Genomic DNA, 13,740 nt, shown 5'->3' with positions numbered 1-13,740 from the left:
AACAGATTGGAGAAAAAAAAACCAAAAGTCCCTTTACACATAATAATAAAACACTAACTGTAAAGAGTAAAGCAATATAAAAAACTACAACGGAAAAAAATTTTAAAACTAAACAAAACAAAAACAAATAATGTATGAAAGCAGATCTATTAGGTTTATACCTGTCTTCTTAATGTATACTATAGAAGACAAATCGGTTTGGACACATGCGCTGAAGAGTTAGAGAAACCACCCATGTTTCTACAAGAAAGGAACAGGTCCAAATGTTTTGGGCAGATTCAGAATCAGCCAAGATAGAGACATTACTCAGAGGTCACCTCCTGATCTAACAAGTGAGGTGCATCACCAGGGACCTCACAGGTGGTCAGGTCTAGGTGCTGCTTCCCATCCAGCTCCAGAGAGGACCCAGCACCCCAGCTCCCACTGTTCACCTTCCTGCCCCTACCCACTGTGGGCAGTGCTCCTGTGCTCACCATGACTTGATTTTAGAACTTCTCTGAGGTCTCCACACAGCGCCCAACAACAGAGTTCAGAGCAAGGCACAATGACCATTCAAGCCTGCAAAGCCACCGCGAACTTGCAGAATGGCACCCAGAAAAACCCGCCTCCTTGTCTGATTGGCAGTATGCCTGGAAGGCTTCGTTGGACAGTGAGTCTTACCACGCCTCAAGGTTAAAGTGTGCTTCCGGTGCAGGGCCAGACCTTTTACAGATCTCAGGAGAGGTTTGCATTTCATTAGCATTTGTTTCTGCCTTCAAGAGGAATCTCACCCCACCCAGTCCTGGAGGAGAACCCACCAATCCCGCTCCGGGTGTTAAGCCCCCTGCTCCTCCCCCCTGAGCAAAGATCCTACACTTACCAGAACCTGACTCCACACCTTACCTGAGCTTTCCTCACAGCACTTGCCTTCTTCCCGTAATCAAGGTGAATAGCTTACATAGCCAATTACTTAAGGTGCAGTGGAGGTATCAATCTGACCCACAAATAGAAGGATGCTCTGGTTATTTCTTAGCATTCTGTCTAAACTCCACCCTAGTTACCTGGCAACAGCTAGATATGCTCCGCCCCACAGTTACCTGGCAACAGCCTGGTAGGCATGGCCCACTGTAAAGGTGGCTGGTTGGTCCTTCCTCTCTTTTGATATCCTGCTCTCTTGCTCTCTCTTTCTCTTGCCCTCTTAGGATCTTCCCTTCTCCCCTTTCTTTCCACATGCTCATGGCTGGCCTCTACTTCTCTACTCTCTGCCTCTCTCTGCCTTTCTCTGCCTCTACTTCCCTCTTAACTCCCTTTCCCATGTCCTGAATAAACTATATTCTATACTATACTGTCTTGTGGTGGGTTGCTCCTGGGGAAAAGTTGTCTAAGCATGAGGCATGGTCCCTCTGGGGGAAGAAATATCTCAGCAGAAGGCATGAGCCTGCTGAGACATGCCATTCCTCCACACACCCATAGAACACATTCCTTCTCTCTTTAAAGAGAGGTATCTATGGAGAGGACCATACCTGGCTGTCAGCAAGTAACTGTGAGGTAGAGTTTTAAACAGAATGATAACATCATTAACATTAAAGAGGGATTTTAGGAATAGTCTTATTTTGTGGCTTCATGCTGGGCTCAGGGAAACTGCAGCTTCCTTTCACCAGATGACAGGGATCAATCAACACTAAAGAAAAGCCAGAATCACAAGGGAAACACAGTTGAGCAATATTGTTAGCCAGCACATCTTCATTAGTGGAAAAGTGGAGAAAAACAACAGTTGTATTAGCACATCTTCTCTAGAGAAACATATCTCAAATCATAGAGAGAATGAGTCTATGTATGTAGAAAGAGGATTTAATAGAATGCCACATTAAAGGCTGTAGGTCAAGGGAAATTATAAAAATCAAGGAGTGGTTGATTTCATGTTGCAGGATATTACAGCAGGAAGCCAAGATTATGGTATTCACAGAACCCAACAGATAATCAAAGGATAAGTTGCCAAAAGCCACACAGCCTGCTGCCAGCAAAGAACATTTATGCTACCCTATGCTGGGTCTCACTGTCAGCTATTACTGCACCTAATTTTCCTCTGAGATAAAATGCCCTTCACTACTCTTCTGCTCTAGACTTATCTGGTTGACTTTCTTCCCAACCTAAAAATATGCTTACTAAAGATTTGTATGTGAAGTTTTCACTTGACAATGAAAATTCTGAAAAAGGAATCCCAGACAAGCAATAATCACAAATGTATGGCTTATTAAATTTTCCCCTTTTATTACTTATGTATAGACTATACACACAAGATCATGGTTTGTGATTCATATCATATATGAAATAGCAAATGGATTACAAGCAAAGTAAATTGAATATGTTGGCCTAAGTTTATTTCATTCATAATAAATTAAACTTAAAAATTAATACATTTAATCCATATACCAACTCAGGTAAAAGTAATATAAAATAATAATACAAGTCTGAATCTTTCTTTAAAATAGTAACATGAACATATATATTTAAATATTATTGTCTATTTTTAAGGACACGATATATGTAATCATACAATTCTGGTCAGTGGTATCTCATTGAACCCTATCCCAATTCTACTACACAACATGGTCTCTATCCCTTAAGGTTCTAAATTATTTTTAAAGGGTTGACTGCTCCTAGACTAGTAGATGCTATTCATAATGGACATTGTCCTCACTCATATTAGAACAGTATATCTGTCCTTTTAAATATAATAGATACATATTTGAATTTTTATACAGACATAAACATGTTAATAATTTAAGAGATACTTATATCCAGTTAAAAATAAATAAATATAAAATAATTGAAAGATCCACCTCAGGGCTTGTGTCTTATCTTATAATTAAACAACAAACATTTTCATATCTTCAGCTCTGTTGAATTAAAATAATCACAGCAGGGGTTTTCAAATATTGCTAAACATCTATAAGAGAGAGAGAGAGAGAGAGAGAGAGAGAACATGGCTGGTCAGTATTTTTACAATATCAAAGTTGAATAACTATTTAGGTGATGTGAATTTATCTCCTGACATATTAAGTAAAATATTTTTGATGTGACTGATTGCATGATATCTACAGTCTCATAAGGAACAATTTGTCAATTTTCTGCAAGTAAAACCAATAATTTCACTTTATCCTAGGGTGAACTATGATAATTTTGAAATGTGGAGCCATTGAGAACTTAGAAAGAAGGGATATAAATTGCTTATTCCCCACTCCTAAAGAAATAGTCTCACAATAGATTGTGAATTTATTTGTTTATCCTATTGTATCTTATGGTATTAACATTTATAAAATGTTAGAATGATTTAAGGATGGAAATGGTTTTAATAAAGAAGGAGTTCTATAGAGATTGGGATGAAACATCCAAAGTGAGAAGAAAAAAATACAAAGCCTTTGGAAATTCTGAAGGAATAAGTTAGATATTGAAGGCACTTAGATTATGAGACTTGTGGGAAATACATATGGGATTAAAGTCTCTGTCTTCAGAACCACTTTCATGACAAACTGGCTGTGATCTAAGTTTAATTCTATCCTGTGTCCAGTCTACATTGAGGAGAGTCAAAATACAGGGATGATTCCCTCAGAGCTTCCAAGAGAAGTCACACTCAGTCCAAGCAAGGATATCAAGTAATGTTTACTAAGAGGGAAAATAGTACAAAGAAAAGCTTGAAGATACAGAGATTCTTCAGAAGGCCAAGTGATAACCTAGATATGAAATTTCCATAGGCCTTAACAGAAGGTAAACAGAAGTTGATTTTGCTAAATGTGGAATTTTAAGCAGGCATATATGAGTATGATCACTTTCAAAATGCAGTGTGTCTCTTTAGAAATTGAAGGGACAAGAGTCCTCAAAAATTGTTTGATCATGTGAAATGTTATTTAGAAAGTAAATTCTCACTCCTGATTCTCTTGGTCATATGTAGATGTATCTTAACATCCTAGATGAAAGAAAAGACCTTTGCTTACTTCAGCATGCCAGGGTCTATATACAGCTGAGAAAAACTGAACAACCTTATTAAATACTGAGTCCAAATCTAAAAGCTATATTTACCAAATATAAACCACCATCTCACTATCAAAGAGTACTTCTCACTAATAGACTATGTCCTTCATTACACTAACCATGCATGCTCCCTGATTTAAATGTGATGTAGGAGCTTCTGTCATCAAACTCACAGATTTTTAGAATTATTCAGGTATCGTATCTCATGTCCTTGAACTTCAAATGGGTTTTCTTATAATGCAGCAGGTATATGTTCTTCATGTGGGGTTCTGATGAAGCAAACAGCTGGCTCAAGTTATATCCTTTTGTGAAGGGCTATGGAATATTCTCCAACTCATAATAGATGCACATTTCACCTTATAAAACATAACTCATGTTAATAATGATGCTAAGAATATTTCCTCGAAATTTAATTCTTCATATATTACACAAGATTGTAATAGAAGAGAATCAGTGGTTGAATCTAAACTTATAATGGGTTGTCCAAAATTCCTCAACTTTTCTTTTCATCAAATTACTGGCCTTACAAGAAACAAAACAAAACAAAACAAAATCAGTCTTTTAAAACCCAATTCAAAGCATGACATTGGGTTTTAGATGGTACTCTTGCCTATTTTCTCCCTATAATAAGCGTAATACTGCCCTAATTATGCTCTTAACTACATCCTGAATAGAAATTATAATGGGCCGGGCAGTGGTGGCGCATGCCTTTAATCCCAGCACTTGGGAGGCAGAGGCAGGCGGATTTCTGAGTTCAAGAGTTCGAGGCTAGCCTGGTCTACAGAGTGAGTTCCAGGACAGCCAGGGCTACACAGAGAAACCCTGTCTCTAAAAAAAAAAAAAAAAAAAAAAAAAAAAAGAAATTATAATGGTCCTAACAGTCTGGCTTTTGTGTATTGTGGATGTTACCCCACTCACATAACAGAATTCTTCCATGTGTGCTGCCTTCCATGGCTGTCTTATTTTGAGAATATTTGTCATCTCTTTTGTTTTATTTTGTCCCCTTAGAAGGACTCTTCTCTGAAGCACCATAACTGCTGCTCTTTCTACATCACCCCTTTGGTCAGTTTAACAATGTAGAGGGATCCATTGTACAAACACCAAAAAGTACAGATATCCTCTCAAAGGTGGCTACAGCGCCAGCCCACTCATATTCATCTTGTCACAGCATCACTAGTGATGGATTCATGGAAAAACAGGAGAATTTGTGAGAAACCTGAAGAATGGGAAAGACTAAATACAGGAATGTAAAACACACAAACAATTTCTTCAGATTAGATAAGGAAGGTAGCTCAGGTATGGTGGCCATGCAAACTAGAGGATCTGAATTACATAAAATGGACCCTTGAAAAAACCTAAGATGCTGATTGGAACTAATATTCTGTGTGAGTTATGGATTATATGCAGATCCATTGAGCAAGCTTGGGAATGAGGGAATCTGTCCTACATATCATCCTCTGTGACTTTGATATATCTAACCTGGATCTATCATATCATGTATACAAAGATTATAAAAATTCCTAGCTCAGGTGTCCTCAAGTGCATACACATACGCACACACCTACACACACACATGCGCACACATACACACAAACATACCCACAAACTGACACATACAAACACTCAGAGAGACACACATAAACTCACACACCCACACAGACACACACAAATACACACCCATACACACACACACAGAATAAACACAGACACCCACACAAGACAGAAAAACACACACACAAATAAAAGTTCCTACAACATCAGGAACTTCACTATATTCTGTGTTTATCTAATTTCCACTGAAACTGGCATGAGGTGTTCTGTTTTGTAAGTTGGAAGTTTACAGAGAAGGGCCAATTTGTTTTACCTCAGGAGAAGTATAGAAATTTTATGCTAAAACCACAAAGTTTAGGATATTTGAAAACTACAATCATTATACAATATTCAATGTGAGCTTAGCCCCCCCCCACCAAAAAAAAAATTGTTAGCATTTGAAGTCCCGAAAGGCCTATGTGCTGTTCTCACTACATGCAATTTTTGATATACTGTGGTCTAGGATGCTCTTAAACTCATTGAATCCTGCCTGAAGACATGCTTAAATGTTTTTCTTTCTGCTCCAACTCCTGGTTGCTGGGGTTATAAGAATGGGCACTAAGTCTAATTGTACAGTACTTGTGAATCAGACCAGGACTTTGTTCACATTAAAGAAAAACTCTACAAATTATCATACCTATCAATATGTTTTTAAATAAGTGTGCAAGAGAACAGAGTTCCCTGAGGAGCAGTGCACATGATAAAATCTATACTGGCAAGGTAGATAACAATTAACACTTATATGGAACATAACAATTAAAATGATAACATTTATTTTAAAAGAAAAATTAATAAGACATGGGTGTTCAGCTTGCTGAACGTCTTTGCACCATATGCATACAATTCCCACAGAGGCCAGAAGCAGGCATGAGATTCTCCAGAATTTGAGTTAAAGGGGTTTGTAGCTGTCATGTGTATCCTCTGAGACTGCAACAAATTTTCTTAATGGAGAACACATCTTTCCTGCCCATACTACATGACTTTTGTTTTTCCAACCAAGTGTCCTGGATCACTCTCAATCAAAGAGAAAATTCTGCAAACCTGTAGTGACAGGTACATGTGTTAGGCCTTCTAATTGTCTTATACTGCCACACATCCATGGAAGACTCCTGTGAATTCAAGATCCAGCCACAGGATCACTGATCATGAGTTTGCAACAGATTTGTCACCTCAAATCTAGGATAACAATGCATATTAGGCCCATCAGATGACATATACAATTGAGAAGAATCTCCTGGTTGTGAAGGTGGATAAGAGAATTGTGAGCATCTGTTGCAGGAGATATTTAAAACGGTGACATTCAATCTGGCTTTTCTTTTTTTCTTTCTTTTTTTTTAAGACAGGGTTTCTTTGTGTAGCCCTGGCTGTCCTGGAACTCACTCTGTAGACCAGGCTAGCCTTGAACTCTGGAACTCAGAAATCTGCCTGCCTCTGCCTCCCAAGTGCTGGGATTAAAGGCATGAGCCACCACTGCCCAGCACACATCTCTTACCTAAGCTAGGGCTGCCTTTGGACTCAGTATAAGACTAAGGATGGCCTTGAATTCCCAATCCTCTGGTCTCTACCTCTCAAGTGAATTTTACCATAAATACACAGCTTAAGCAGTGTCATTTCAAAATTTTGCTAGAGGTGAATGAATAGTGTTCCATTTGTAATTTACTGTATGTTTCGTTGACATATGCCAAATTGTCCTCTCTCATTTTATTTGTGAATGAAGGAGAACTTTCTGAATGTGTGACTTAATGAAACAGGCAGAAACAGGGTCCATGAGTCCATGACTCCCCACCCCCACCCAAAATGTTCTCTAGTTTTATCTGAAGCATAGGAATAAACATTACTCTCTCCCCACTCTATCGAATGCTATGCAGCCATGAAAAAGAATGGTCTGTTACTGACTATTGGCTTGGCATTGGGACTGAGGTGGATGGGACTTTCACTTTTTATATAAATGGCACGCTAGTGAAGATTAAGGTGAAATTTTGGGAAAACTATAATTTCTGAAGACATGCATTCTGTGAGAATGCTGAGACAGGCTTTTTCAGCAAATAAACTACAAGGAGAGGAATATCAAGAGAGTAGGGAGAAAACCACAGATGTACAAATGTTTAAGAAGTGGCCATTAGAGTATAGTACACCTTCAGTTCCAGGAGAGATGAGCAGGCAGACCTCCGTGAGATGGAGGCCAGCTGGTCTGCAGCTGACCCTGTCACAAGTTGTCACAGGACGTAACAGTTGCAAACAGAACTTAATTTGATCCTCAAAGAATGGCCCTTCCCTTCTTAAGTAACCAGATCCGTGTGCCTGAGAGAATGTGTGATCCTGTGAAGGCATTTTCGTTTTCCAGACATGGTGAGATTCTGGGTCATTTTTAAGTCACTATCCGTATACACACTGAAATACACTATCCGTGGATATACACTATCCGTATACACGTGCTAGGTTTCATTCCAAAATAGAGACTGATAGATGGGGATGGGAACAAAGCTGGGCTCACCCTGACTGGATCATCACAGGAGCTATGTGAGGGATCTTTGCATTTGAATTTTTCTATAATAAACACTTCTTAAAAATTACTCTTTGGGGCCAGGTGTGGTGGTGTGTGAAGAGGAATCCCAATGCTTGGGAGAAGAAGGCAGGAGAGTCATGAGCTTGAGGTCAGCCTGGGCTCATAATTAGTTTTAGGGTAACCTGCACTTCAGAGTGAGACCCGGTCTTAAAAATTAAAATAAAATATGAAAATGAGATTTCAGTGTAGAATGATAAAAGAATACAGCACACTTGCTAAACCAAACAGGGGCACAAGCTTCCTCAGGACACAGTGCGACCAAGTGGGGTCCAGCATAGTCACTAAGCCTCTGAGTGGTCAAGAGTTGAACAGAGACCTTTTTTTTTGTTGTTGTTGTTCTTGTTCAGTTTGGTTGGATTTCAATAGAAAAAGAGTAGGCCAGGCAGACTCCATGACAGGCTTCAAATTGGCAGTTAAAGAGACTAGACCTAAATCTTTGTTTCCAAGAACTGGGCAATTCCAGGCAAGTCCAGGCCTCAGAAGCTGCCCCACCACCTGGCCTGAGGCAAGGACAATGGGTCAGCAGCAGTTTCCAGACTTCCACAGCTACTTCCTCAGCAAGTTTCCAGCCCCCACACCCTGGTAATGGAATGTCTGTAGAGTGGACCCAAAAGATTAACATAAAGGTCATCTACCTGGAATTCCCTAATGTACTTTAAATCAGGCCTGCAAGCTCACTTGGATGTCTCTCTATTCTGGTAATGGGAGACCCCAGCATGATGGACTTCTACAGAATAAAACACTCTTTGCTATTTGAATCTGGGGTATCATTCTTCAGCGAATCGTGGACCCTTACAAAAGCACCTAATCTCATTAAGCATAAGTTCCCTCACCTATTAAGATGCTATAATAAACTATTTTCCAGGGAAGTCATGAGGGTTGTTAAAGTAAATTAATATGCAAATAAGATTCAGGGAACGATCCCTAAGCAGAGCTGGCTATAGCCCGTGAGTGACCTTAAAGTTTAGCTTTGCAGACATAAGTAAAATGACTTTCCTCTTACATCTAAAGAAACCTAAAAGAAAACCTTTATCTAAAGGTTTTATCTAAAGAAAAAAACTTTTTTTTCTTTATCCTAAAGAAAACCAGAGCTTTAGCCAATCAGAAGCAGCCAGTGAAGGGAAACATATTAACTAGAGAAGTTCTAGGGGACAGATCAAATAATGCAACTTTATTGCCTATTTTTGTCTGATGCAGTGGTTCTCAATCACAGAGTACATTTAAAAATACCACGGCTTGAGTGTTATCTAGCCTGGGTAGCTCAGAATCTCTTCAAATGTGTCCTGGGCACAGGAATTGTAAGTGATGTCACAAATGCTGGTTCTACCCATTAGACAATATAGTCGATTATGTAATTGCTCTTCGGTTGATATGATTACAAAGCATTAAGATTCGGCTTGGTTAAATTCATTCTTTTTATTTTTAAATGTGAACATATATGTTTAGACTAAGCTGATCCTTCACCTTCCAACTACAAAAAATCAAGCACGGCACACACACACACACACACAAACATCTAACTAACTCATTCTAGCACACTTAAATCCTTCTCATAATGAGCAGTTTTCTGTGTCTAGATGTGCTTTCCAGGTGTTCTGGAGAGTCAGGCACTGTCAGTTGCTAGTTCAAGAGTCAACTCATTTCAGATATCTCCAGTAGAATTTTCCAGTGTGTTTCTGTACCATCTGTGGGATGTATCCCTTCTGATTATACAAGGCTTTGGGTTTTGAAAAGCACTTAGTTTCCACTGTAACTGAGGTAGACCCTAGCCAGAGCATCTGGGGCACACTCCAGGATGGGGCTTCTGGAATTTGTACACTTGAGTCATGCAGAGCTCTTGAACCTGGGAGCCTTGGAACAATCAGAGATTCTGGACACACCCTACACCCCTACATCCCTTCATTTCTACACCCCTTCAACCCTATACACCTATATACTTTCACTCCTTCACCACTATTCCCCTTCACCCCTATAGCCCTTCACCCCTAAACCCCTAACCCCTTCACCCCTACATCCTTTCAACACTAAACCCCTACACCACTACAGCCCAACATGCCTACACCCCTACACCTTACAACCCTACACGCCTATACCCCTACACCCCTTCACTCCTAAACCCCTACATCCCTATACCTGTCACCCCTACACACCTACATGCCTACACCCCTACACTGTACCACCTTACACCCCTTCACCCCTATACCCCTTCACCCCTATACCCCTACACCTCTATACCCCTACATGCCTACACCCCTTCATCCCCACATCCTTACACTCACTCACCCCTATGCCCCTACGTCTCCATGCCCTGACACCCCCACACCCCTACACCCCCATACCCCTACACCCCCATACCCCTACACCCCCACACCCCTATGTGCCTATACCCTGCCCAGAGTTTTGCAGCTTCAGCTTCCTCTTTGGTCACTCTGTCTGCTACAGAATTGTATTTTTGTTGTTGTTGTTATTGTTTAAGATTTGTTTAATTATTTACATATGTGACCTCATTGTTGTTGTCTACAGACACACCAGAAGAGGGCTTCAGATCCCATTACAGATGGTTGTCAGCCACCATGTGGATGCCGGGAATTGAACTCAGGACCTCTGGAAGAACAGTCAATGCTCCAGCCCTGCTACAGAGTGTTTTAAATGAGAAATATGTTGAGCTGGACTATACAAAAACCTTGTGCAAGTGAATAGAATTTCTGGAAAGATAAACACACTGAAAGTCCAGATTCGCCAAGTCTCTACCAGCTACATAGGCCTTGGGAAGTTAAGGAGAGAAAGAGATGTTTCATTTTACCCAAGAGTTGCTCTTCTTCAAGGCACGCCCTCAAATGCAACAGGCCCGTGGGTGAGAACCTTTCACCCAGACGGTAGCTCAAATAGTGTCTTTGCATCTGTGCAATCTTGAGTAAAATGCCTGACCATTCCCTTGACTAGATCCTGGGGTGTGTGAGTGGAGCCACTTCCTCAATTCCTGGCAAGCTTGGAGGAGTTAAGGCATGAAGTAATTAGGTAAGCTATGCAGTACAGTGAGCCTTGGTTGTGTTAATCATGCTCAGAAGTCTCCTAGCCTGGAACTTGCCTGTGACTCACCCCCAGGACTTGTTTCCAGGTCTGTTTAGGGGTCAGGACTTCAGTTTTGGAAATGAAAATGTTCTCAAGAGGAGAAGATTTTGAACACACACACATATACACACAAACTAAATATATTTAATACCGCTGAAGTGTAAACTTGAAAGTGTTAAACTTTATGTTACATCTATTTTATGGGCATAAAAACATTTTAACACGTCCAGTAGCATTTCTAGGAATCTCCTTGGTGAAACTGCTGGTGCTGACTCAAAGGTCATGGTTTCAGTATCACTGTGCCTGCCAATAATGACCCTCTACCATCATTTCCAGATTGAGCTCCAGTAAAGTGTTCTATGTAGCTGGCTGGTCTCTGGGATCTCCATAGCAACGGTCCACAGCACTCCACCACTGTCTAGATCAAATGCAAATCTTGCCTGCCTTTATTTGCATCAGAGCAGGAGCATTTATTTAAGCAAATAGAATCTTAAGTCAAGGGCTATTTTTCATTCAAGTGTTTTGATTGCTCTTATCTTAGATTAATCTACCTGCCAATGCTTCCCACACCAATTTGGTGCTTCCTTCCTCTACTTATGTCTATGATTCCAGCTAATGATAGGCCCTCCTGGACCTCAGTCGGGGTTTTGCATCACTATTTGGATAGTGTTTTCCTTGGGGTTAGGTGTTTACTATTTTAATCAATTCTTCTGTGTTTGTTTGCTTATTTTATTTTTTATTTTATTTTTACATTTTGAGACAGGGTCTTGGGATAGCCTTGGCTGTCCTGGAATTCTGTGTGTGGCCAATACTGAGCCCTCAAGCTCATGAAGCACTGCTTGCCTTTTTACAGACTGCTGGCTTTAAAGGTGTTTGTCCTGGTGGTGAAGGTGGTCTTTAATGTCAGGGCCTGTTGGAACCAGTTCAGGTGCTGAGTTTGGAAGCTAGCCTTCTTTGTCTGGTTGTCATAGCTACCTAACAGCAAGTAAAAGCAGCTGGGAGGTGACAGCCCTACTGTGTGTGAGCTGCCCAGTCAGTCAACACCTACCAAAACAAAACCAAAGGAAGTGTTGCAGGAATCTTCCTGACTAGGCAACCAGACACCAGTGAGAGTAGGAGAGGAGATGTCACTAGTGGACTCAAGGCAAGAGAGCCCCTGTAAGGCTTTGCCCCTGGGTCCACGTTGCTTTCCCAGGTTATACTCTAAATCCATAAAGTGAGGTGGGCAAGAAAGAGAGATTTTACAGAAAGGTACCTGGCAGTCAGCAGGTTAAGTGACCTACTATTTCAGCTCTGTCTCCAAGTTGTTCTGTTCCAAGTAGTGAAGTCATGCTTGTACGATACAAGCAATGCTTTAAGGGAATTACTAAATAAACCAATATATCAGTATCTAACAACTGGTCTTTTTACCTTATTCTACTTTATTAAAACACCACATCTCAAAGTATTTTCTTTAATAAGCAGCCAGTGCTATTAACCACCAAACCATACTCCACACCCCTCAATCCATTTTTCAATAAAGTTATTCACCTTTTATTTATTTTTAGAAGCTTTTTTTAAAAAATTATTTTTGTGCCTTTGGCACAAAACTAAGGAGCCTTAGATATCCAATGACAACACACTAGGCCTTTGTTAATGGATTTTTTTTTTTTCAGTTAACAGGAGTCTTGCAGTAATATGTCCATTTCTTGAATTTTGGGAACAAGTTTGGTCACTGGGCCATCCAATCAAGAGGAAGTGGTCCTGTCCTTGTAGGGGGAGCTCTCCTGTTCTGAGCTACAATCCCAAAAGCAGCAGCGGGAATTCTCAGAGGCTAAAACCTCCATGAGGGAAGGGGATGGGGCACACATCCCAGAGTGAAATAAACAAACAAACCTATAGCCACCTGAGCTCCACCCAGGACCACCCAGCTGCTCCAGAGGAAGTGGACCCAGCTCTGGAAGGCTATGATTTCCTAGGACTTAGCTGTTATCACTACAAAAAGAATCACCATGGGTGACTCTATAATGAATGCGCTTTAATAAGCAGCAGGTGCTATTAACCACCAAGCCGTCTCTCCACACCCCTTAATCCATTATCCAATAAAGTTATTCACCTTTTACTTTTAGAAATGTTTTAAACTGTTTCATTCTTTTGTGCTTTGGGTAATCACACACACACACACACTTCATTCACATTAATCACCTCATTCTTTCTTACTTCCCTCAGATCCTGACTATTACCACTCATCCTCCCACATCCGTGTCTTTAGCTTTCTTTTGTGACCACTGACTTTAAACACGGCTGTCTGTGTAATCCTGGAACTGCACAGCATAGCATAGTGGGTGCATGACTGGAGGCCATGCCTGCCCTTCATTCAGAATCCGTAAGTAGCCCATTGTTCAGCAGGGAGGAGCAGGGCTCCGTGAGCCCTTCCCTAATCTGTGACTGACTGTTGACCAGGCCCAGTCTTGTGCAGACCTCTGTGAAATCATGATAGTGGTGGCTGTGTCATGGCCACA

General features: G+C 40.6%; 1 long non-coding RNA gene across 1 annotated transcript; it reads left to right on the top strand.

Annotated features, from left to right (window-relative positions):
- The first annotated feature begins 10,739 nt into the window (after positions 1-10,739).
- LOC114608659 lies at positions 10,740-13,350 on the top strand. The gene is made up of 2 exons (XR_003709398.1): positions 10,740-11,185; positions 12,895-13,350. It is a non-coding gene; the product is annotated as an uncharacterized LOC114608659 (long non-coding RNA).
- Positions 13,351-13,740: the final 390 nt, after the last annotated feature.

The sequence above is a fragment of the Grammomys surdaster genome, unplaced genomic scaffold (genome assembly GCF_004785775.1).
Source record: "Grammomys surdaster isolate TR1022 unplaced genomic scaffold, NIH_TR_1.0 125928, whole genome shotgun sequence".
NCBI lineage: Eukaryota > Metazoa > Chordata > Mammalia > Rodentia > Muridae > Grammomys > Grammomys surdaster.
The sequence above is the reverse complement of the archived record's forward strand: the minus strand, read 5'-3'. Positions and strand labels throughout refer to the sequence as shown.